The 25,678-nt window shown below is 44.1% G+C and overlaps 1 long non-coding RNA gene across 1 annotated transcript; it reads left to right on the top strand.

Annotated features, from left to right (window-relative positions):
* Nucleotides 1-1,861: 1,861 nt before the first annotated feature.
* Nucleotides 1,862-18,168, top strand: LOC136645884 (uncharacterized). The gene is made up of 2 exons (XR_010794169.1): nucleotides 1,862-2,039; nucleotides 17,983-18,168. It is a non-coding gene; the product is annotated as an uncharacterized lncRNA (long non-coding RNA).
* Nucleotides 18,169-25,678: the final 7,510 nt, after the last annotated feature.

Genomic DNA, 25,678 nt, shown 5'->3' with positions numbered 1-25,678 from the left:
ACTAAGGGTTCAGGGATTAACCTGGCCAGATGTACCCTCTAATGTGTGTGGGCCTTCGGACAGTCCTGACCTGGCCAATCCATGATGTCACACCATGAGAGGCATTATGAATTGGAACTGTAGTGTGCAACAAGTAGGCTTTAATCATTTGTCCTAGCCACATTCCCTATTTGAGTTGGGGGGCCCACTTACGGCATTTGCCCTGGAAGGAAAGTTCCAGTTGTCACCAGTGGGAGCTTTCCTCTTGGCCTGAATAGCATGGGGGGGGGAATCCAGAGAAAGGGATTAGAGCCCTCCTCCTCCCACTCCATGATCCGGATCCAGATAATGATGCCCCAGGTGCTGTTGACTAAAGAAATGTAAAGTGCACTTTTTCCAATGACGTATTTAATATAATGCACACTTAGGCCTTCATCTATGATCTTCCTGTCTGATTGGCTGTGCTGAACAACTCTGTGCTGATATATCCTATGCTTTGTGGGTTGCCCTTGCATCTAGTTTCCATTCATCCTGGGCAGAGGTGTTCAGCACTATAGCCTGCAAATGGTGTATTCATTGTCACTGTCCAGTTCCAGCAGATAACAAAGATTCTTGGTCATCTTCTTTATGTCTCTGTCTCTTAAAACCTTAACCATCTTCCCCCAACATGAGGTTCAGGATCTAGAAGTATCTTACGTGATGCTGGAAACAACTCCTGATGCTGAGTCTAGCGCTTGTGTGCTATTGTACATCAGCCACTGTCTTGTCATCAGTTCCAAAGGAATCTCTCTGCACATCCCTGAATAGGTCTGCTCACAACAGAAGTCAGTCCCACTGTGTTCCAGTGGGCTTTCTCCCAGGGCTTCCTCGCAGGCAAGTGGATTGCAGCCTCTTGAGTCTGCCAGATGACGAGAGACGGCTGAATGACAACAGCAGCTTTCCACGAAGCATTTCAACATTCCCTTTGTGGTTTTAGGTTTCATGTGTCTCCGTTTTCTGGTTTTGCCCTCGTCTCTGCCTTTGACGCATGAAGGCTGCTGAGTCTTGACACTGCAGTTTTGAAATGTAAGGAGCAAACTGGGGCTCAGGCATTTCTCTCTTTTTTGAGGTTGCAAGCCTCCCTACCTCAGTGATTCTGGCTGTGAGAATGCCTGGACAGACCCTTCTGTTCACTTCTGATTGCTTAATGATTAATCAATGGAATGACTAATAGAAAGTAGTTCTGTTCCAGAGAAACCACAAGTACTTTGCGCCAAGTCCCTGGGATAAGAAGCTAGTCTGCAATTAACTTCATTTTATGTAAGAACAAACATCTTGTAATGAGAGCATTCAAACCAGAGGACAAGGCAATCCGTCCCTTCCCCCAGCTCGTCCTGCTCAATTACAGCACAGTTCTATACTTGCATACTCAGAAGTAAGTCCATTGTATTCAGTGGGACTTACTCCCAGGAAAGTGTGCATGAGATTGCAGCCTTAGAGGAATAGCATCCCTCGAATTTCTTTAGCTAATTTTTGTCTGCAGTATCTGCATTTTAAAATGATACCTTCTGATACAGGAAATGCCTGTTTATATATCTCAGGCCATGTCACCAAGTGTAAGATAAGAAAGGTCAAGTATCTAATTTTCAAGGGACAGCAATCAGACAATGTTGGTGCGTAGTGGTGTCGGGGAGGATGGGCTGCATGCGCCTTCAGCTTCAGATTTAGAAAGCGCCAGCTAAGCTGTTCAGCAGTGATGCAGCAGCACTTCTCTGTCCAACAGTAGCTGTGAGAAAGAACAGTTTCTCCTTGACCTCGGCGATCGCTCTCACATGCCATGTTGGCTGAAGTTTAAAGAGTAGGCTGATTATCTAAATTACCAGGCCATGCTGGAACAGGCTGAGTCACCCCCTCCTGCTCTCCCCTGTGGAATTAAGGGGCGATGGGCAGAGCAGTCAGTGGCAGCTGCAGGGATGGCTGGAAGTGTTTCATTTGCGTCACTTTGCAGTGGAGCCTGATGGGGCTGCGCTCAGGGTGCTTTTAACTCTCTCTGACTGGCAGGTGCATGATGTCACAATGAGGTTAGCTGTCTTGCGAGAAGGTGGGAAGGGGGGGTGACATCGGAGACGATTTCGGACTTAAAAAAACAGATGCGTATCCAGGCTCTCTACTCAAATTGTACTGCTGAAGCAAACAGAGAACTGCAGGAGTTGGTGGTGCTTTTCTTATATTTTATTTACATTGCTTTTATGGTATAGCTGAATATCCATAAGGGAGGTCACTGTGAACAGTGATGTTAAGTAAGGCTAATGTTGACTTTGGACAGATTGTGTGGGGGTGCTCTTTTAATCGCATGGGTTTGTACAGCACAGCAGAACGAAGGGAGATGGTTAATTACAGGAGTCTAGCTGGGGCGTGGAAGCCAGTTTAAAATGCACAATTCACAAAGATTCAGATCCCTGTTAACAACTTGTTTATAGCACAGGCTTTAGGCATACAGACATAGATTTAGGAGCTTGATGTTAAAATGGAGAAAAATATTTTCATTGTGATGTAGGGGAGAGAAAATATTGACTATTGTATGGTTCAGAATGCCATCTTGACACCCAACTCGATGTAAGTACCTCTTCATTTAGTTAGCAGGCTTAGGTGAAGCAAAACCTGTGATGCCAGCAGAAATCCCACCTGGCAAAAGAAACAAAGTCGCAAGACATACAACTGTAGGCTCAGAACAGCTTTTTCAGATTTGCTGTTCCTGAGTAGGAAATAATTTGAAGGCTGCAAGCCCACTCTGACGTTCTTGAGAGTAAGCTTTCAAATAAACAAGAATAGGTTTCTGCTTAGAATGTCCTCTATCACATTCACCAGGAAAAAATACCTTTTAAGGTCCTAGACAGTTTGATGGGATTGCGCTCTCTCTCCCCCCCTCTCTCTCCCGCCCCCACCTTTTAAATGGGTCCGAGTTTTGAAGTGCTAGAAGCAAGAGCTGGTTATTCCCAGCCAGTAGTTGTTGGCTGCTGTTCTGAGAAGGCCAGTATGAGACCCAAACAGGGCTAAGTAATTTTCCACCTCACAAAAATCACCACCACAGCACTTCTGTATAATTAGACCAGCTTTGAATCCCGCACGTCATTGTTACTATCTAGTATTCCTGTGAGGGCACTAGTATTCTGAGTCATCATTGATGTATACAGTGTTGGCACCATATTGCTGGAAGCCCTAGGGCAGAGTCTGGCACCAGGCCACCCACAGTGCCACCTGACATTGGGTAGAATTATTATCACCATAGTGAGAATTCAGAGGTTAGCCTGGACAGGTGGGCTCTCTGATGGCCAGGGGTCCTTGTTCAGTGATTACTTGATTTATTTCCACTTCCTGTTAAGCTTGAACTAGTTTTCTACTTCCTGATTTACTTCCACTTCTTGTTAAGCTTGATCTAGTTTTTTTTATGTGTCTGGGAGGCAGCCCCATTGTTGCTAAAAAAATGTTGCGACCTTGATATTCAAGGTGTTTTTGTTTCAGTAAGTCTATAAAGCAGATCAATGGGCACATGAGGAGCACACAAGGGGTTAGGGCTGCAGAAAAAGGACCATCCATACCCGCAGTTTCCGTATCTGGGAGGGTTCTGTGGAACGGATCCCCTGCGAATATGAGGGCACACATGTAAAAAGTGTAAGGTCTGGATAGGATTGGGCTATCAGACTTCCTAGAACCTTGTGAGTTTACTTAAACTAAGGTCCCAATCCTAAGGCTCCAACTAGTATCCTGGCAGCACAAGGCACTTTATGTGGCACAAAAGCCAGACCGCTGTTGTGCACTGCTAGGCCACTGCAACAAATGACAAAAGGCATGGTGCATGTGGCAGTGGCTCCAGGAGGCTTTACAGGCACTGGTAAATTGGTAATGGGGGTGGAGAGTGGGAATTTGGGAGCTTTCCAGGTGAGAGAGAGGGAGGGAAAGGGGGAGGATCTTAGTGGCAAACTTGCATGCCAGATCCCATCCCTCATTTTTTTGGTCTGTCCTGCCCCCTTTCTTTCACTGGAGTACATAGCTGGTGTGAATCTGAGGAGACCCATAGGCCACCAAAAGACGTATGCAGAGGAAAGTAAAAAAATATTTTTACTTACCTCTGGCAGGGCTCCTGATCAAACGCCCCCCACCATTTGATGCAGAGCTCTACCAGTCAGCCTGTTGGAAGAGGGTGATTGTTCTGATAGTCAAGTGTGGCCTTCCCCTTAGCTTGTGGAACTGAGTTCACTTGCCATCAATCCTGGATCCCATCATGTTATTGGGCCATGTCCTCTAGTGGACACTCAGTACCATGTACACATGTAAATCATCTATGTTCCTCAAAATAAGGGGGGGGGAAAGATAGCTATCAGGCAACAGGAGTTTGGACTTAGACAATCTCCAATGTCTTTTCCTACCCCAACATTGTATACTTCCATGATTCTTACTGAGGTTACAGCCATAAGAACATAAGAACAGCCCCACTGGATCAGGCCATAGGCCCATCTAGTCCAGCTTCCTGTATCTCACAGTGGCCCACCAAATGCCCCAGGGAGCACACCAGATAACAAGAGACCTCATTCTGGTGCCCTCCCTTGCATCTGGCATTCTGACATAACCCATTTCTAAAATCAGGAGCTTGCACATACACATCATGGCTTGTAACCCGTAATGGATTTTTCCTCCAGAAACTTGTCCAATCCCCTTTTGAAGGCGTCCAGGCCAGATGCCATCACCACATCCTGTGGCAAGGAGTTCCACAGACCAACCACACGCTGAGTAAAGAAATATTTTCTTTTGTCTGTTCTACCTCTCCCAACACTCAATTTTAGCGGTTGTCCCCTGGTTCTTGTGTTATGTGAGAGTGTAAAGAGCATCACTCTGTCCATCCCCTGCATAATTTTGTATGTTTCAGTCATGTCCCCCCTCATGTGCCTCTTTTCTAGGCTGAAGAGACCCAAACGCCGTAGCCTTTCCTCATAAGGAAGGTGCCCCAGCCCCATAATCATCTTAGTCGCTCTCTTTTGCACCTTTTCCATTTCCACTATGTCTTTTTTGAGATGCGGCGACCAGAACTGGACACAGTACTCCAGGTGTGGCCTTACCATCAATTTGTACAATGGCATTAAAATATTAGCCATTTTGTTCTCAATACCTTTTCTAATGATCCCAAGCATAGAATTGGCCTTCTTTACTGAGTCGACACTTTCATGGACCTGTCCACCACCACCCCAAGATCTCTCTCCTGATCTGTCATAGACAGCTCAGAACCCATCAGCCTGTATGTGAAGTTTTGATTTTTTGCCCCAATGTGCATTTCTTTACACTTACTGACATTGAAGCGCATCTACCATTTTGCTGCCCATTCTGCCAGTCTGGAGAGATCCTTCTGGAGCTCCTCACAATCACTTCTGGTCTTCACCACTCGGAAGAGTCTGGTGTCATTTGCAACCTTTGCCACCTCACTGCTCACCCCTGTCTCCAGGTCATTTATGAAGAGGTTGAAAAGCACCGGTCCCAAGACAGATCCTTGGGGCACACCACTTTTCACTTCTCTCCATTGTGAAAATTGCCCATTGACACCCACTCTCTGTTTCCTGGCCTTCAACCAGTTCTCAATCCAGGAGAGGACCTGTCCTCTAATTCCCTGACTGTGGAGTTTTTTTAGTAGCCTTTGGTGAGGGACCTTGTCAAACGCCTAATGGCAGTCCAGATATATAATATCCACAGGTTCTCCCACATCCACGTTCCTATTGACCTTTTCAAAGAATTCTATAAGGTTTGTGAGGCAAGACTTACCTTTACAGAAGCCATGCTGATTCTCCCTCAGCAAGGCTTGTTCGTCTATGTGTTTTGAGATCCTATCTTTGATGAGGCATTGCACCATCTTACCCAGTATGGATGTTAGGCTGACCGGCCTATAGTTTCCCGGGTCCCCCCTCTTTCCCTTTTTAAAGATAGGTGTGACATGATAGCCATGCTTGTTTCTTGTCTCTGTGTGTTCTGAATTAAACCAGGCTATTTTCCAATGCATTTCACAACATCATGTATGTGTTTTGGCATTTAAACATGGGTACTTAAGCCATTTTTGCCCAACATTGCATATACACAAAAGGGATCAAATGAGTACACCTGTAGGCTGGGCAAAAATGGATTAAATCCAAGGTTAAAAGATAAAGTGTGACTTGGCCCTGAGTGACTATTTGAACTGGGTTTCTCATAGTCAATCCCAAACCGTTAGCCACTAAACACTACAATTTTCTAAAAATACTGATTCTGTATTATGGAGCTATTTGCAGGCAGAAAAAGTTGAAGAAATGAAACACAACATGTCAGCTGAAACTAATTACCATGTTGAGGTGAGCTACTAAGAAGTAGGTGAGTGAGCTGGTCTCTTATTACAAACCAACAGTGAGAGTGGTTTCCCCCTCAGACAGGAGGACTTGGTAACATGCCTTCATGTGGAGAAGAAGTTTGTTATTTGCGCCTCTGTGGTCTGACAGCCACAACCCTCAGAGGGGGCCAGTTTTCCTTTTGTCTGGCATTCATGACTTGTAAACACTACATTTTGCAGTCTAGAGATAAAAAGAAACAGGAGGAATGAAGACTTTGTTCATTTTGATTACCTCATTTCTTTAGAGGCAGGATGTCAGGCAATATGACAGGGTCAAAAGAAACAAACTATTTTTGTCACTGAGGCAGGAGTGATACAACATTTAATCTGTCAGATAAGAATACTGTTTCTGTCAGCTAGAACAGTGCTACTCAAAGGGTCCGCTGTCAAGGACTGGCAATTTTTTCCTCCAATGTGCCATGGGGACCAGCATCTGATGGCTCGTGGACCAGCAACCGACCTGCAGACCACACTTTGAAAAGCACTGAGCGAGAACATACCTCTGTTCCCTCATTGCACCTTTTCAATCCTTCATTTTACTTTTCTTAAAATGCAGATGAAGAATTTTAAATAAAAACTGTAGCCATCTTCTCTCTTCATTCTATAAGGGGAGAGCAAACTGTTAGGTTTGCATTTTACTTTTTGCAGCTTTAAAGGTTAGCAGAACTCTTAAGAAATGCAAAATGTGAATTGCATGTGAAAAAACTGAGTCAAAAATTTTCATCTAGAAATTTGAGGCGGGACCTTTCCTCAAATTTCCAACAGGCAAGTACATTCTTTAACAATGAAAAGTGCAGTTTTGTTTTTTGTCCAAGTCTTGGGCCCTAGTCATAGGCCAAACAGAGCTGTACATAAAACCCCAAAAGCTAGCTTTAATGGCTGTTCCAGATGTAACATCATTCTTTTGTTTATACCCAAGTACAGTTGTTCACACATTCCATTCAGTGTAGGTGCAATATGTGTACAGTATGGATTGTTGATCTGTAAAAATGAACCCAGGTATAATCATTCATGTGGAAAAGTGTGCCTGGATACAAACATTCTGCACCTGAGTACAGTGCACTGTGTAAATAGTTCTTAAGACTAAATAACTTGAATTAATCCACAGGTAGAACACAGAGGACTTTTTAATTATTGAGAGTAACAGAGTTGTGCAATCCCTGGCTGACCTACAAAAATGACTGGATGAACTAAAGTTTAGGCAGAACCCCTTTTTGTTGGCTGGACTAGGGTGAGGATCTTATATTCTGTCTGGGGAAGGGATGTGCTGGAACCACACCACCGAGTCATGAGTTAAGTCCCAAGTCTCCACCCCCCCTTGACTTGAGTTGCAAATGAGTCATAATGGGCGGCCGCTGCAACTTGTCCAGAGGCATTTTTAGTGCTAAGGTGACTTGAGTCTGTGTCTTTCCAAAAAGTGAGTCAAGCTGCAAGTCAGGTGCAGCTCCACAGAAAAAAATGGAGGTGCTGGCGGGGAGTGTGTGTTGGAGTTCTCATTTAACACTGCCCTGATGTTCCTGTCCCATTTGCCGTCAATGATGTGTTGAAGGTCTTCACTTTAAGGCCTTCACTCTTTTCATTTCATTGATGTAAACAAAAACTCTGCTGTTATTCAAGTAAGTGCAGCAGTGCTGAAAGTGATTGGTTCCTTACGAATCCAGTGAGGATTCTCCCTTCCCATTCACATCATGACTCCCTTCTAGATCTGGACCTGCCCCTGGAGTCTCCTCAGACTTATACCAGTTAAACAGCTGGCATAGGTCACAGGAGATGCACTGCAGACTATGAGGCCATCTGGTTATCACTCCATAGAATGCAGTGTGCACTCCGTCAGTGGTGCTGCATGATTTGGGCTTGTGGAGGTTAGGATTGGTCCCTCAGTCTTGCTTCAGACCTTATATGCTTCCACATTTTATTGAAAACAGGGACTTGGGAGAAACCAACCAGGTTTTGTTGTTTGGATTCAGGACAAATCTTTGGAGAGACAAATGCAGCCCACATTCCTTATATTGCCTAGCCCCCAACTTACATGTGTTGCAACTGATTTCTTGGAAACCCCAGCACTGAATGGAGAATTCAAGGGAGTGCTGCTTGTTGAATTTTGAGAAGTTCTAGGTGGCGTATACAGTAGGTGATTATGAGGGGTTAGAAAGGAAACGGTTAATAAGAAAATATGAAAAATAATATGGCAGAAAATATGACAGGAGAGGAAATCTCTATGGAAGCCTATAATGTTTGGCAGGTGCAATTTGTAACTCAGTAGGTCCTTGATGAGGGTGAGTCCCAATGGAGATAATTTGCACAGTCTTATTTTGAGCATTGAAATATGAATTAAGATCTCCGGTAGAAAGGGGGTGGGGATTGACAATATAATAACAGTGCAGCTTTGATGTTAATGATTTGGGCTAAATACAGAGATTTTTGAGTTTGGCTATATCATCATATGCTGGAGGGAAAGAGAGATATATATGAGGATTTGTAATCAAGGGAAACTAATGGGCAGCTTTAGCAGTTGGGGGAAATGATCAACAATTAGACATAAAGAGCTGTTAGTTGCGAAGACAAATGTGGTAATAGGCTGCCAGTGTCCCAGTTCTTCCAGCTCAGACATGTTTTAACAAAATTATGAAATAAATAGTAGAAAAAAGAATACAGCTTTTGAGTAATGAATCCTGGGAAAAGAGAAAAGTGAGAATATCAAGAGTGTATACCAGCCATTTTCAACCTTTTTCAGCTCACGGCACGCTGACAAGGCACTAAAATTGTCAAGGCACACTACCACTTTTTTATTTACATTAAATAACTACATTACAATTTATCTTGAATTAATAAAATTAATACAATTAAATCATTACATGACAAAAAAAAAATGACAAGAAGCATGGAGAGGGAGGTATATGTGGTTTCTGAAAAGGAGGTACAATCCTACATTCAAATTCTTATCAAAAGTGCCAGAAAGTGTTGGCAAAGACAGGGCAGGTTGATCACATAGTGGGTGAGGGGCAGTGAGGAGACATGATTGAAACAAGTGCAGGATTAAACTGGGGGTGGGGGAGAGAGAGAGAGAATGTGAGGCAGTGATTCTGTATCTTTGGAAGGTGCGGACAAGTGAGGGGAGGGATACTAAGAGAGTTGCTAACTGTGGTTGTGAGATTTGGGGGAGGGGGGAAATATGCCTGGGGAAGGGGGTGGGGGAGAAGAGGAGAGAGAAGTGCCAATTGCCTACTTGTGTATTTGAGAAAAAAGAGTGCAACCAAAAGTCCAGTCCTTTGCATGCCTACTCAGAAGTAAGCCCCATTATAGTCAATGGGGCTTACTCCCAGGAAAGTGTGGATGGGATTGCAGCCCCAGAGCACAATCCTATGCATGCCTGTTCAGAAGTAAGCCCCATTATAGTCAATTATACTCCTAGGTGAGTGTGGATAGGATTGTGGCCCAGTGCCCATCCTCTAAAAGCCCCAAAGTGCAGGGAGGGTCACTTTGGGGAGTTGCAGGTAAACTGGCAAGGATAAGGGATAGTCAGCCAGTCCTTAGGTTGAGGGCCTCAGCAGACTCGCTCGCTAGGTACCTGTTTGCCCGCTTCTGGCTCCCTCTTCCACTCAGTCTGCAGCTCCCACCTCCTGGCTCCTCCAGGCTTCTCTAGTTGCTCAATCAGTACGCAGGCTGGCAAAAACCACCTTCCTGACCAACCCTATGCATGTCTACTCAGAAGTAAGCCCCATAATAGCCAATGGGGCTTACTCCCAGGAAAGTGAAGACAAGGTTGCAGCCTGAGTCATGCTCAGTAGCAGGAGCAAGCTCCAAGCAGACTCTTCAGCTGTTGTGTGGGATGCAAAGGAGCTGCGACCAGCCCCTTTGCTGGCTGCTCCATTACTTGTGCTGCCTGCCGCTTGAGGCTCAAAGCAGCTGCTTCTCCTGGCGGGTGGGTGGCTGCTGCCTGCCTTCTCTGATCCCGCGGCACACCTGAGGCAGCCTCACGGCACACCAGTGTGCTGCAGCACAGCAGTTGAAAACCACTGGTGTATACAATTCTATTTAATAGCAATCCTAAAGAGTATTGATATAAATCAGTGGGAATAGGAACTGGGAACACCCATCACTGAGGAATGCTGGAAATTTGTCTGGACCAGAGGATTATACATCCACCCACCCCCAAAGAAAATTCTACTAGAGTTTTGTTGGGTTGGTGTACAGCTCTTGTAGATTGACATCACCAAGAGACAAAACTGTATATGGGTCAAAGGCGTTCTGCTAATGAAATGTACCTATTGAATGTTTGATTACCTTCAAATATCTTTTCCATCACCTGAAACAAACTCTCCACCCCAATTCCATTCTTCCATCACTCTTCCATTGACACAAAGATTGCAGAGCTGTATGGTCATAGAGTCAAGCATGCAGAACATTAAATTTTAGAAAAATCATCCTCCCCCCACAGCTGTAATTTGCTACCAAAGGTGCTATGTACTGCAACAGCACTTTCAGGGGCAGATAGAAACTGGTGGCAGCAGGGTGTGTGAAAATGGTATTGGGTTAGACTTGCTGCAGTCACAATCTGTACTGGGGCCTCCACCTGCTATCTTTGTACAAAAAACAAGCACAGACAAGATAATTCTCTAGTGCTTCATGAGTGTTCTGATTGTGATGCAACATCCCCTTTCGTGACAAAAACACAAGGGCAGCCTGAAGGCCTAGTAATATGGGAGGACTTTACTGAAACATTTTGTACACCTAGCATGTCACTCCCCTGATGAGCTACGCTCAGTCTCCCAAAATTTCCACAAGCTAGAAAGATGACTAACAAGTTCTCTCAGTTCTGTGAATGAGGCCAGAATGAGTCTCTGATGTCAAACAAATCAAGCTATGGGTGAACTGTCAGCAACTAAGGAAACTCTCCTTTAGTATGCTCACCAGGCTTAAATTTGGGTCACAAGCAAGAGTTGCATCAAGGTTCAGCCAGGAGTTAAGTACCCATCATAGGGTCCACCTAGCCAGGTTAACTTTGAAGTTCTCAGTACCACTGAAAGCAGTAGTGCCCAGTTCTCCATCAGGGATTGTGTCAGGGGTATCTTTGGGAGCTCAGTTGAAAGATTTGACTTTCTTCACTTCTCCAAGAAGCAGCTCTCCCAGTCAGTATTGCTTTAAGTAGTGGAAAACCAAATCCTACTTTCTGCATGGCAATGCAGCTGCACCAATGTGGTGCCCATTGAATCCTGTGGGGGAGTTATGGTCTCGGGGTTAGGAGTAAGGGAACATTAGTTCCTTTGCTCTGGGGTAAGCCCACACTACCTGCTGGTGTGAGCTGGCAAAAATCCTCATGGACCCAGGTTGCGGGATCGAGGCCAGGTTAGGATATTGTCATGCACCGCTGTCTCATCACTGTTCTCATCTCTGCCTGTTTCTCCCACTCCCTGCCCCATAACACCTGTCACCTCTTCCTCCAAACCTCTGCATTAACTTACTGGCACCAGTGGCTGTCCCCACTTATCGTGGTGCCCAGGCTGTACCAAATGGTTTGTCAAGTTTTGCAACAGCCATAAAGGGCATTCCACCACTGGAACAAGCATTTTGGCAGCACAAGGCCCAATAAGTGTACTCTGGAGAAAAAAGAAACTTTGTGGGGGGAAAAGAAACTTTGATGGTGTTAACAATACATATTATTTCATTTCTTGTGGACTGGTTTCTTCTATCACCTTTTCTCCCTCAGTCTCTGCAGCAGCAATGAACCTATGGACTTGTTCAGTGGTGCCAAGGCAGATTCTGAAAAGGCAAAATTTGTAGTTACACAATTAATTCTCACTGGAAGTCAGTGTATGTAGCTATGAAAATGGGAACTAGCTAAATGTCCCTCCTTTGATTATTTTTTGATTGTGACTTTTATCTATAACTGCTTTTCTTTTTTTCAAATTGAGCTGTAAAATCAATGGGAATTAAAAATGGTTTGTCTTTGCCTGAATCACATTCATAATGCTCATAAATACTGTGAGTGCCACCTTGTCAGTCTCTCAGATCGTTGGTTTGGCTGACACCCTTATTGTCTCACAGTCGTTTTAAAGAGACTTGTAAGTGATTTGAAAGGCATCACTTTCCACAGTGTAGGTGTATACATGTTTTCCTTTTTGTCCCACTGTTGTCTATTCTGAAACAGGTTTGCAGGGATTTGTAACAAAACAAAAACCTGCAAACTCTGTTTAGCCAATGTGAAACTGGTATAATATGCCCATCTTTCAAACCATGTTGTGTTCTAGAAAATGTTTCTGTTTGTCTCCAGCTCTTAGGTACACTGGAATCAAGAAGAGATCTTTCTTTCTTTCTTTCTTTCTTTCTTTCTTTCTTTCTTTCTTTCTTTCTTTCTTTCTTTCTTTCTTTCTTTCTTTCTTTGGGCATTCCACATCATCTCACTATGTTCCTTCTATAGACTTCAAAATGTGGACTATGCAGCTGCATGAAAGTCAAAGAGGAAATAAACACACACCTACACTTAACCACTGAAGTTAAGTGCTTGGTTTCAGCTTTGGAACAAGGTTCAAGAAGACAGCTCTTCCTCTTTTACTGGAAATAGTTGCTCTGACCTTGCTTCAGCTGCAGGTTATAGGCAACAACTCGTCTCCATTTATTTCTGGTGAAGGGATCTCAGCAGTGCATTGCGCCTAACTTCATCTGCCATGTTTCATTATCCTGCTGCTGTGATGTGTTCCCTGTATCACTGCCTGTAAAAGCCAGATGAGAAAGCTAATGTTTAAGGGTGAGGGTCACTACACTGTGCGCACTCCTAGAGCTGTCATTTTTCAGAGTAACTGGATTTTGGCAGCTCAGCACCCACACAGCAACTATCCAGCTGAACTGCTGCAAGAGAGTGGAAAAGGACAGTGTCAATGCCACAAGTAACTGACCACTGCTGATAATCCATGGCTGTTTGTGAGAGCAAGTAGCTGGAGAGACCAAGAGGCTGCCTTGCTGAGACATGACATAAACAGAAACCACCATCTTCCTGACCTCTTCCTCTGCCTTGTTTCTGTCACACCCTTCGGTCACCAAGGAACTCGTGATGTAGATTTTTCCACTGGCGTCAAGCATGCACAGATTTATAACATGGGGCTCATGAGAGCAGATTAGGAAGAAGCTGTTTTTAGATAATTGACATACCTAAGAAATCAACTAATATAGGTCTGGATACGGAAAGGTCAACCATTTCCCAAAGAGCATGAGAAAATATTTAGTCCTTTCCTCAACGTATGTATATCATACCACACAATATTTATATACCAGAAGTTGACTATAGTCATACTGAGTAGCAACCTTTGTAGTCAACAGGTTAGAGGCTTTTTTGTGCCGACTGACTCTTTTTTTTAATGTTAAGGTACAGCGATGGTCAACTTCTGTATTCTCATGGGCCATTCCATTATCCAGACAGTAGTTGTAGGAAGAGCAGTGTGTATGACAGTCCAGTCCTCACCCCCAAATATCAGAGGGTCAGCTTTGTGGTTTTCATGTGTGCCCCATGAAAACAGACAACTTCAGGAGGTGAGAATGGGAGCTTACCAGAGCAGTGGGATGGCTTGGTGTCTTTTTTGTAAATTTTAAACTCCAGGAAGACTGCCACTTGTGAGACTGGCAGTAGCTATGCTGAAAGTGCCACTTCTCCTAGCACCCAACCCTTCCAGGCTCAGAGGGCATGGGGTAAGTACTGTACGCCAGGAGAAGTGGCACTTCCAGTACTGCTGCCCTGTACTGTTCTTTTGATTAAGAATGGAAGCACCACACCACTGCCTGCAGTGCAGCCATCATAACAACAATGGCCTGACAACATCCCCTGCCACAGGCACATTCCCAAGGATAATTTTTCCTAGGAAATTCCATATAGTGACTGAGTCCCATTTAAGCCTGAAGCCAGCTGGGTAGAATGCCACACTGGGTTGAACATATTTCATTTGGGGACCAGTGTGGTGTAGTGGTTAGAGTGCTGGGCTATGATTGGGAAGACCTGAGGGTTCAGGATGCCATGACGTTTACTGGGTGACTGTAGGCCAGTCACCACCCCTCAGCCTACTCCACCTCACAGGGTTGTTAACAAGATTATAAGGAGAGGAAGCACATGTACATTGCCCTGAGCTTCTTGAATGAAGGGTGGCATGGAATTGCAGAAAATGAATACATAAATTAGGCCCAACCCAGTGAATTACTGCAGCTACAAACTATTTTTTTTTTTAAGGATGGGACATATCTGGGACACCAATACAGTGACACAGTCTGTGCTATTTTATTGTAATGAATTCTTCAGTACAGAAAACAAGCACAGATGAGATAATGCCAACAGGGTGTGTGCTGCATCCTGCAGTGGGGGGCAGTCATGGAGGCCTCCTCAAGGGAGCATTTGTTCTTTTACCTCAGGGCTGCATTGTGGTTGCATTGGTGCTGGAAAGTTGGATAGGATTGGGCCCTAAGAAACAATCTATTTATTGATTAAATAAATTTTTCCATCAGTACTAAATCTAGTATCCCTTTTCCAAGGCACTAGAGATAGTGTACACGGCTTTTCACCAGCCACCCATTTCATCTTTGCAGCAACCCTGTGAGTTAGTTTAGGCTGAGAAATAACTAGCCAAAATAATTTATAACAGCAATTTCCCCCCCCCCCCCAACTATTTTCATCTCACAACATACTGACAAGGTGCTAAAATTGTCAAGGCACAGCACCATTGTTTTGGCAATTGACAAGACACACCACACTGCTGGAAGGGGCTCACATTCCCCAATGGCCCTACTAATAAATGTCCCTCCCCCAAATTCCTGTTGTACACCTGAGGACCATTTGTGGCACACCAATGTGCCATGGCATACTGGTTGAAAATAGCTGGTTTATAAGATTCATGGCTCAGTGACAATTTGAACCTGGGTCTCCCAAACCCTAGTTCCCTACTACCCTCTTTAACCATAATAGCTCACTGGCTGACTTAGAATAAGTCTTTGCAGTTTTGGGAACTGTGGGTCTAAATGGCATAGGCCTCCAGAGAAAGGAGCCAGTTTATCCCCTACCCCACTGTTATCCACACTTCTTGCTGTCCTTTGTTTCTTCTGTAGAAGTGGATGGCAATCACTAATTCTTATAAGAACATGTAAAGCACTACTATTGGGAACAATACAGTGGTGATAAAAATAGTGCCTCAGAGCCCAATCCTGTGGTCCGTGCTGCCGCGGCACAGACCACAGTCGCAAACATGCCATAAGGCACGTTTGCAGGGCTTACTGCCAGGCTCCCGCTGGAGCTGGCTCAGCTCCAGGCGGCGCTGAGCCAGCGCATGGTGGGCACCCGCATTCCGTGTCTCGGCAGTCTCTGGGGAAATGGGGGCATGGTCAGGGGCGTGGGGGAGGCATTCCGGGGAGGGGGGAGGCATGGTCGAGGGTGTGCATTCCTGGAGCATTCCTGGGCATTCTTGGAGGTGCGGGAGAGGCGGGTCCGCAGAGCTGAGCTCCACAGAATCCAGGGCAAGGCTGCTTGCCCTACACAAGCGCCTTCACTTTAGCGGCGACCAAACAGTCACCGCTAAAGTGAGTAGTCCCATTGTGGGAATGCTTCCTGTACTCGGGGGAAGGGGACGAACGTAGTCCCCACGGTAGTGCGGGTGGCTCTGGATTCGGCAAGAGCCCTTTGTGGAGCCGCCGGGTCCCGCAGCTCCGGGCAGCTCAGGATTGGGCTGTCAGAGAGGAATTTTATCAGAGAATACAATATTTCTTTTGGGCCCCGTTTGGGGGTACAAAGATTTTTTAGGGAGCCTTCCCTTGTCCATTGGATCGTAGTTTCATACGATAATTGGATCATAATTTCTGTGAATTAAGATACATAAAATTAGGTAGGCTTACACAAAATATGAATGTTAGTCATCACACAATATATGCCAAAATTTTCTGAGGTCTTAGGAAATTTTTGGATTCCCTCCTTTGGTTACTGGACCCCCTTTTGACCCTGAGCCTGGGTACAATTTACCCCCTGCACCGCCCTCAAATGGGCTGTGCTATCAGAAGCATCACAGGGGATGTACAATCTGTCTTCTCCCCCATCAAAATGCATGCCCTGGACTGGAAGAGTAGAAGCATTTGATACCTTCTTCTTGGGGCGTGGAGGTCATATTTGATATATGGCACATGAAATCTCTTACGGTTGTGATCAGACATCACAAAGTAGTACACATTATGAAAACAAATACACTTCCCACAGTGCTCTCCCTTTCAAGCTTGTTTTTAAAAATTATCTATGCTCCAATCTGTTTAGAAAGAGTGGCTGGTACACATAATTGCCTCCTGTACGCAGTTTATTAACTGCATCTTTCATGACCAGCTCTGCTTATGAAACCGCTGTAGGAAACCACACCCAGCCGCATTTCTTTGTCAAGCGTGAGTTTAGTAATTTATGGTAAGCTTATTTCACTGAACACTCTGTTGCTGTTTAGGGTCTCCGAATGGGTTTGGACACGAATCGTGGGGATTAGTTGCATAAGCTGTCACTGACGTTTTATAGAGGCCAAATTATAGCAGTGCATTTTTCAGCCCCTACCTTAGTTGTATAGCTTCAGAATAATACCAGTGTTAAAATCCAGTGCCTTTCCCTCTGCGTTGTATGACATGACTTGTTTGCATGAGTTGTGGGGAGCACAAACACATGAGTTGTGTGGACCTCTTCTGCAAACAGCCCTTTGGGATGCAGTTCTCTTCAACTTGTATTATCCTTAGTCTGGAGTGCATGGATTGATCTGGGAAGAGGTGTTGGTGATGGGATGCTCTTGCCCAAGGGTCAGTTGAGTCAGGCACTTGGTGGCCAGCTTGATTCCTAAACCCTAATTGCCAGGGGCAGTAGTACTGTCCAATGTGCCATCAGGGCCTGGTCCCAGGCCCCCACCAATCTACATCTGGCACTACTTCTTCTCTTAGTAGCAGGGAGTCAGACTAGATAGCCTTTTGCTGCCTTTCAAAGCTAGCATTCTATTGACATGCCTTATATGGTCCTATATACCATTATCCAAAACAGAGTCTTCACTGAGGTAGGTTGAGTGGAACATGCCTGGTCTTCTATGCTACCAAATTAGCTGTTTTATGCCCATAAACCCATTATGAAAGACCATCAAACAACACCCTGTACCAGCTCCAAGGGTCACAAATGTGCAGTAAAGCACTTTTGCAGCTGCTTGAGTGCCAGCAGAGCAGCCCCAAAGGCAGGGGCCAGCCTGCTGGTGTCACATCCCAGCCCAGTGCTAGTCAGAACTGGTAAGAGTGTGCCGGGGGAGGGGCACAGAGGCATGAGGAGGATCGTGAAAGGGTGGTTGGAAAGCAGGGAGGGGGCACTTCTAGGTGAGAGGAGGGCAGAATGGGGGAAGATGTCAAGCAGATGAATAGCACACTTTTTGCCTCAAAGAAAGTCCTGGATTGCAAATCTCAAATAACTTGAAACCCAAGATATGACATTTGGGTGCATTTTCCTAGGGAATAACTGCATGTTGAGTTTGGGCCTTAGGTTCTCCATATTATAGCAACAATAGCATGTTTTCTACTTACCATCCTCTGTTTAATGAATTAAACATAGTTCTTTGTTCAAGAACATTAATGCAATTTCTCCCTCAAAATTACAGGCTGTGATGGTATATTATAGAAGAATGCATTGGTCCACACTGAAGAAACATACAAAAGAGCAAAGAGAAAATTTAGGTGAACTTTTATGTGCTGAATGAAAGGGAAGAATGTAAATAAATTACTCTGCTGTGACCTTAACTTGACTGTGCAAAGCTTCAGGATAATAAATTTTCTCAGATCTGGCATTCCAGTTTGTTAATTGCTAAAGAGAAAAACTGTGGGAATATTCTTATTACTTAGAATTGTAAAAATATTTTAAAAGATGGAGAGATGAGAAAGTTGGCAGACCATCCCATAAAACAAGCTAAGATAAGTAGTGGCCAGATGTAACAAACAGTTACGATGTTGACTGTGATAATAGATGGGTACCACCCCTTAGGCAAGAAGAAGCAAAGGTTTCAGTTTAAAGGAAGAGTTTAATGCATGCAGGGTGGAGAAGCATATGCATACAGGTCATTTTGTTCGACATATCTGTTACTGGGCATGCTCCAGGACATGCATAAAATTCAAAGTTGTGTGCAAGGATCTTTGTGCGACTGTCAGCCTTGGCAAATATCTCAATGGATCATCTAGATATTTCAAAAGTATGAGAGAAACCAAGAAGATAGGTACAACACAGTCAACATATTGTGGGAATGTTGTAGTAAAAAGTATGGAGAATCAAGAATAAAATACAATTGCTAATTTAGTTGCTAGGTAGATCAAGGAGAAGTTTAACTTCTGTGAAGAGAAATGTGTGCATGCAAAATGGAGAAGAAAAGAGGGTGTAAATAGGATGTAGCATATGTAGATGGGAAAGATTACCCAGCGGGGCCAAGTTAAGAAGTTAACTACAAGTTAAGAAGCCTGGGTCTAATCTTTGGTCTCTGCTTTCACTTTGTGAAAAATAGACTTAAAGAATCCTAGACATGCATGCTCGTAACATATGAGTTGGGCAACATATTTGATGTAGCAATTCTCACTGCTGAAGAAACAAGATACTGTCCAGTTTAAAATGTGGGTTGTCTCTGGCAATGAGGATTGCTGTGACGTACAACAAAACAAAACAAAACAGCACCAACAGTGTGCTTCACTGGTCAGGTGATGTTCTTCATAGTGCAATCCACAAAACAGAGATGGGCTGGCGCGAGTCCCTTAAGGCACATTTGTGCTACCAAGTGAGGAGAGATGCCGGTGCTTGGAGGTCGATCCAAGCCCTGTGGGGCCGGCGCAAAACGTAAGCCCGCACCGGTTAAGTCAGGCTGGCACAGGGGTCTGGGGAGTGGGGGGAGGGTGGGAAGGATGCATTCTGGGGCAGGGGGAGAATGGTTATGCAGAGCCAAGTAGCTCCATTGGGGCTGCTGCGGCGTTACCCAGGGTAAGGAAAATGAATTCCCCTTGTCCCAAACTGAGCTGCAACCAGCCCCAACCCCACGTTGGATATGAGGCAGCAGTGGCATAGCTAATGATTGTGTAGCCCAATGCAAGCTCAAAATGATGCCCCGGAAGTGATATCATACCCAGGCTTTAAACAAAGTGAAAATTGGGAGAAACCCTGCCTTCCCCCCCCCCAGATGTTCACCACCCACTTGCTCTGCTGCCTCCCCGCAGCCAGTGGCATAGCTAAGGGATCTATCTGCTACCTGGGGGTCAAAGAAGGTTTTGTAACCCCCCCATGACAAAATCAAATTTAATTAAGTATATAAATGCGCCCCTTATTGATTAGAGACACTGTGCAGGGGTGGACAGTTATTCTCCCCCTGCTAAATATAAGAGGAGCACCACCTGAAAAAGTTCCTCTTTACCCGGTTAGCAGGGGTAACTGTATTATGATACATGGAAATTAGAGTTGACTCATATTAACACCTTACTGGTTCCATGCTATATCATAATAACATCTCAATGGCTGTCAGAACAATCAGTCTCATAGGTCAGTTTTGAGTTAAGGAAATCCATTTTTTGTTCTAAGGCAGTTGTGTTTTCATTTTCTGGTTAATTGGCCATAACTTTTGATAGAATACAGATATTCCAGTGGGTTTGTTTCATTTCCTTCTGAATTAAATTACCTTTCCAATGATATATAACATGATGGTATTATTCGTACATACCATTTTTTTCCACAATTTTGGCCACAAGTGTCAGCTTGTTGCCCCCCCTAAAGCTTGTTGCCTGGTACAATTGCTACCCCCTGCACCTCCTTAGCTATGCCATTGTGAGGCAAACCTGCCAGCATCCCTTTTCCAACATGGGTTAGGATGGGCTGCCCGATACAAAGGAGCTGGTTTTTGATCTTCTAGGACAGTATTCCCAAACTTTTTAGCACCAGGATTCACTTTTTAAAATGACACTTTATCGGGACCCACCTAGCTATACCAGACAAAAGGAGATCTAGAAAGAAATAGTATTCATTCATTCATAGGTAATAATCACTAGATAAAACAGCCTCAAATATTTATCCCCATATATTTACACAAGCTTGCAAACTGCAGGAGCTCAGCTCCTTGCAGGGCAGTTAGTAGCTATCTTGCAAACTGCAGGATCTGAGCTCTTTGCAGGGTAATTAGCAGCTACAGTATCTGATTTTTGAACAGCCTCAGGGCTTGAGCCAGTTAGTTATCAGATCTTTCCATCACCCTTTGGCGACCCACCAAAAATCAGATTGCGACCCACCAGTGGATCCCGACCACAGTTTGGGAACCACTGTTCTAGAATGATTCACATTGCATATTCATCTCTCATTGATTACAAGATTGATCAAATACTGTAGATTCACCATAACAAAGCAATCTCTTTCAGATACACATCCATATCAAATGAACAAATTGTAGTCCAATCCAGGGTTAGTCAGCTTCATAAAAACTTCTGAACAGCCTTGATTGCAATCCAAACACAGTGAAACTATTCACAAGTCCTGGGTCTGCATAGACGTAGGTTACTATGTGACTTAAAAAACCTTCTAAAACAAAACCCCTAATAATGTGAAGCAGTTCAGTAGTATTTCTTCTGTCTTGAATCAGATGCTACAGTTCATTCTGAAGGACCAGCTGGACTACAGGACCATTCTGTAGGACCAGCTATGAACTGTAGGACAAGTTCATTCTGTAGGACCAGGATCCACTATGCTGAAGGACCAGCATAGTGGTCCTTCATCCTTGCTTGTCTGATTATGGCTGCAATCCCATTTGTCTGATTATGGCTGCAATCCTAATCACACTTTCCTGAGAATAAGCCCCATTGAACAAAATAGGACTTACTTCTGAGTAGACCTGGTTAGGATTGTGCCCTCAATCATTTAAATCCTCTTCAGTGCTATAAGTGAAGATAGTTGGTTCTCCCTTATCTGAAACTTGTGCATTTGGTTTATTGTTTTTTTCCCCCCATGCTGATCCAAAGGAATGCACATGGAAACATGAAGTTGATGCATGTAGAGTCCTTTCAAAAATGGACTGAACCACATCGAGGACTGGAAGAACCTATTAAAGATGAGTAAGATCTGCAGTATTTAAAGTGTGGTAGTAGCTGGGTAGGATTAAGGTAGTTTCCAATATTTTAAAGCTGATTTGGACTTCCATGAGGCTTTTCAAAGACATAATTCTCAGAAAATAAGAAAATTGCTGGCTGGAAGCACAATTCAATGGATCTTTTTCACCAGCAGTGGTGGAAAATAACTACGTGTGCAAGCGCCAACATGTGGCAGGAGATGTGGGCAGACCTTTTACTTGCCTCATTTAGCTGTCTCCTTGCCAGCGATACAGTGAGTTGTCCTGCTGTGTGCAATTGCATATCAAATGTGTCACATGTGGCGCGCAGACCAAGATAAGCCTAAAATGTATTTCCAAATGTGACAATAAAGATGGGGTGGAGGTTTTCTGGCAGGTACAGAAGAATCAGGCAGCTTTACACTACTCGCCAGGAAAATGTCTGGACCTTTTAGCTGCAGAGATAAATCCACTGCTTGAGTCACTGCAGTGAAAGCCAGCCGATCGGATGTATTTGTTAGATGTATATTGGGAGGCTAGTGCCACCATAAGACTTCACTCTCAAAAATATTTCCATGATTATTGTTGTAAGATATTTCACCCAGAATGGAGGAGAGAGACACACAGTGCAAGCCTATGCATGTCTACTCAGCAATAAGGTCTGTTGAGTTCAAGGGGGCTTACTCTCAGGAAAGCGTGCCATAGGATTGCAGCCTAGGGGCTCTGGCCTGCTTATTAATATTGCATATTTTTCAACTGTCCCAATTTTTGTTACAAATTCTTTACAGTTTTTGCTACATACTGCAAGGGATGACCTCAATACTGCAATTGTCTTGCCTTTTATTCAGAGGCAGATATATCATACCCATACTTTGTTCCGTCAGGCACTCAGCTCATGAGAGAGTGAGGTTAAGCAGAGAGAAGCAAGACGGGTTAAATGGTTTTATTCACATTCAAGGGTGAAAATACAAAAATAAATGATTTCAGGTTCTGCAGCTGAACACTTTTAATTCAAAAAAGGCACAAAACATACATATGGCCATAGTTTAAGTACTCCTGACAACTGAGCCTTATTCAAATTTTGAAACTTAGAAGATAAACATAGGAAAGAACCCGGTCCCCTCATATCAACAGTCCATAATGAACAGTGGCATCACTAGGGTTCGCGTCACCCGGTGCGGGATGCCAGAGTGTCACCCCCCTTGCAGTGGGCGGGGCAACACCCCAGGTGGTGGGCGTGGTGATGTACCATCACTCCGCCCCCACTGGTTGTTTTGCTGTACCTTTTGATAGAACACATTCTGCATGAAATTACACATTGATTGATATATAACATGATGGTGTTATTCCTTCAAACTGTGATTTTAGTGATTTTAGTCACTAGTGGTGTCACCCCCCTGGGGGTGTTTACTTACTAACACCTTATTGCAGCAGTTCTCAAACTCTTATCACTGGGACCCACTTTTTAGAATGACAATCTGTCCAAGATCCACCAGAAGTGATGTCATGGTGGAAGTGACATCATCAGGCAAATTAAAATAAATAAGTATAAATAATTAAAGTAAAACAAATAATTAAATAAGCAGAAGCCAGCCCTGTTCCACCAAGTGAACTTCCTCTGTAGCCTGCCTGCACTAACACCCCCCTCCAAAATCAGTAAGGTTTTCAGCCCTACCTAGTGCCCAGTTCAATTTAAGAACTTCTGTTCAAACCAGGTCACTGTCAGGATCCACCTGACTTTGCAAGTCTCAAAAAATTTCACCTTATCAGCTGAAGCCTCTGTTTTGATCCTTTTTAGTGGGTGGGGGGGTGAAGGTTGCCTTCTGGAGCATTTGTTGAGCTCCAGTTCCATCAGATCAGGACCATTCTGGTGGCTTCACATTCCCCTTTGCCTGGCCTGGCCACCAGCCAAGGCATGTTTGCTTACTCGCGAGTAAATACAACCATGAGGCTTAGTTTCGCTTTCCATAGGGCTCAATACATTTGTATTGTATTGCTTGGAGGGAGGGACTTCATTCTCAGGTGTTTTGGGGGCCTGCATTCATTGGATCAGGACCATTCTGGTATCACTGGATTCCTGTTAGCCTGCCCTTTCCCACGGACTAAGGCAAGTTTGCCTACTCGCGCGTAAATGCATGATACGGCTCAGTTTCACTTTTCATAGGGCTCCATGCATTTTTTGTTTTCTGGTTTTTTGGCCATAACTTTTGATAGAAAGGAGATATTTCACTCTGATTTTTTTGCATTGCATTCTACTGGAAATTCTGCATCCAACAGTATATAACATGATGGGGTTACTCCTAACCACCATGATTTTAGTGTGTCACCCCCCACGTGCGCGTCACCCTCCTGTGCGCGTCACCCGATGTGGTCCACACCCCCCTAGCGACGCCACTGAAAATTGTTTTTTTGTTTGTTTAATGGATTTATACCCTGCTTTTCTTGTGGTAGGGCTCTCAAGGTGGCTTACAATCATTCTAAAACAATAATAAAAATAATAAAACATTAAAGAAAACCCCAATGGAGCAGCACTAGTTAAGCAGTAAAACTCCAATCAGATTGTGTCTGAGAGTCAGTCAGCATTTGCCACCTAAGGCCATTCTAAATAAAAATGTCTTCAAGCCATGCCAAAAGATATCCAAAGAGATTGTTTGTGACACCTGTCCCTGTTATTTTTTTTCCTGTTGAGAGCTGCCTCTGTAAAATGTTGTTAACATATGTTGCTGGATTTGCCATTCTTCAGGTTTCGCTTCCAACACCTCAGGACTAGAGAAGTTAAATTTCTGGAGATGGGGTTGGGGTTGAATCAATGCTTCTCTAATGCAGATACCGGTAAATACACTGTATGGATGTTTTGTCACCACATACCCCACTGCCTCCCATTTCACATACTTCAGGAACTCATTTGATAAATAGATTGCACGAGGATTACATTTTTCTAGCATACATTTAATCAAAACTTAGTTTGAAAATAATGCAGAACAGCCTCTCACAAAGTAGTTTACTTTGCAAATTCATACAGTCAAGAACACACGGTGTGGAGGTTTCAGCAACAAATTAGGGGAGAAGCACAAGCAGAGTGTACAGGTATGAGAATAGGGGTGTTGTAAGCATGTCTTTATTTTCATCTGTGAGATTTTGGAAGGTAAGATATTGTAGTATGGTAAAAAGAAAACAATAAGGGGAAAAATACCTTCCACTATGCTGTAGGCTGGGAGCTGTCTTCACAGGCTTGTCTACGAACAAGTTTTGCGGGCAACACATTGAGTGAACATTTGGACATCCATGTAGCCTTGAGAACTATTTCAAAAGCCATTTCACGCATGAAAGACAGTTGCGTCAGAACTGACCCTGAGTTGACATGGGAACGCACAGGTGCTCTTATCCACTTCCATTAAATACCAGCAAGGGAGGGAGACAGGCCTTCTTAATTACATCTTTTGTTAGGTAGTTTTGAAATATTGCTGCACAACTAATCCCTTCAGCAGAGAGGCTGGGACATGCCCCATGAACCACAGATTTGGAGAACTGCCATATCATGTTATAGCTAGGATGCATTGTATAATCTCAGTTTTCCTTACCCCTTTTGCTGCTGCAGCATGGATTTGATAATCTTTTGGAAGGGTGGTGGAAATCATATGGCTAAAGTGCCACCATTGCTTCCTTTCTTGTTCACCTACTATTTTGCAAAAAAGCTTTTTGAATCACCTCCGTTTTTTGGACATCACTTTTTCCTAGCTGCTGTTTGACCTCATGCATCTCTGTTTGTGGTGATGATGTGGAGGTGGCAAAGCTACTAATCTGAAATGCATGCGCAGACTTGCCACACATTTGTCATTCTTTGAAATTTGTAGACAGACCTGCAGGTGAAGCTTAACTTTCTCTATCCCTTCTGTGGGATCATAACTTTCTCCCATGTGGGATCTTTTGTATGGATTATGCATGTATCTGTTTTTTAAAAAGCATATGTGAAAAGCAAGATGATTGCCACCCTCATTCATTGCATTCCCTAAGGTAGCTTCTCTGGACCTCTCTTCATGGGCCCAAATTGTATTATATATTTCCCCTTAACCCTCCCGGAACCTAATCCTTCAAAGCCTCTTAGTTCCTCCCCCAGGACTGAATATTCCCTTGTGCCCATCAGCCTCATGGTCTCCCCACTTCGTGGCTTCAACAGTGGGCCCATCAGGCTCCTCTGACCTTGACACAATGGGCCTCTGCTAACCAATTCCTTCTC

This window comes from Tiliqua scincoides, chromosome 3 (assembly GCF_035046505.1).
Source record: "Tiliqua scincoides isolate rTilSci1 chromosome 3, rTilSci1.hap2, whole genome shotgun sequence".
Classification (NCBI taxonomy): domain Eukaryota; kingdom Metazoa; phylum Chordata; class Lepidosauria; order Squamata; family Scincidae; genus Tiliqua; species Tiliqua scincoides.
The sequence above is the reverse complement of the archived record's forward strand: the minus strand, read 5'-3'. Positions and strand labels throughout refer to the sequence as shown.